This window comes from Penaeus monodon, chromosome 28 (genome assembly GCF_015228065.2).
Source record: "Penaeus monodon isolate SGIC_2016 chromosome 28, NSTDA_Pmon_1, whole genome shotgun sequence".
In the NCBI taxonomy this organism is placed as follows: domain Eukaryota; kingdom Metazoa; phylum Arthropoda; class Malacostraca; order Decapoda; family Penaeidae; genus Penaeus; species Penaeus monodon.
The window spans coordinates 27,913,955-27,914,651 of NC_051413.1; positions in this window are offsets into that span (position 1 = coordinate 27,913,955).

Sequence of the window (697 nt, forward strand, 5' to 3'; positions counted from 1 at the left end):
TGAAATAGCAAAGACGTATTTCAGCCAAAAACCTAACTTTATCAATATTGATTACATTTTTGTGACTTTTCCTTTTTAAGTAAAGAAAATAAATAGGGATTTAAAAGGTATCAAAAAAATTCATTTAGCATATCTATAAATGGGTTTGGGGAAAAAATGTAAAGAAGTGATAACTGATTAGTGTTTTCCTAGCTTTATTAATATGTATTCCAAAAGGTTTCTGAAATACAAACTCTATAGACTTCTCTTTTAAAATTTTTTTACCGTTTTGTTAACATCCCCAAAACCATCAATTATCCCAGCATCCCGTTTTTACCCAAAATTTCATCACCACTTCAACAGCACCACTTATCGGGGGCACCACAGCCCTTACAACCTACTCCACCACAGAATCACCACCCCACCCCCCCTTAGGGGTTTGTGTACCTTTTTTTGGGGGTTTTTGGGTTACCAATTTGGTAGATAGCCCCATGGGTGGATTTAAAATAAAGGGCACAAATATCAGAAAAGGGTTACAACCAAAGTTCTGTTACACAAAAATCAGAAAGGGAGTCAAAATAAAGTTGGTATCCCCTACCCCACACGTCACAAAAATGTCTTTATAGACTACTAACATTTTTCATACCTCTTGGGTCTAATGGGCAAGGGTTTTTCTTAATGACTTGACAAAGTATTAGAGTGCATATATTTATGGAAA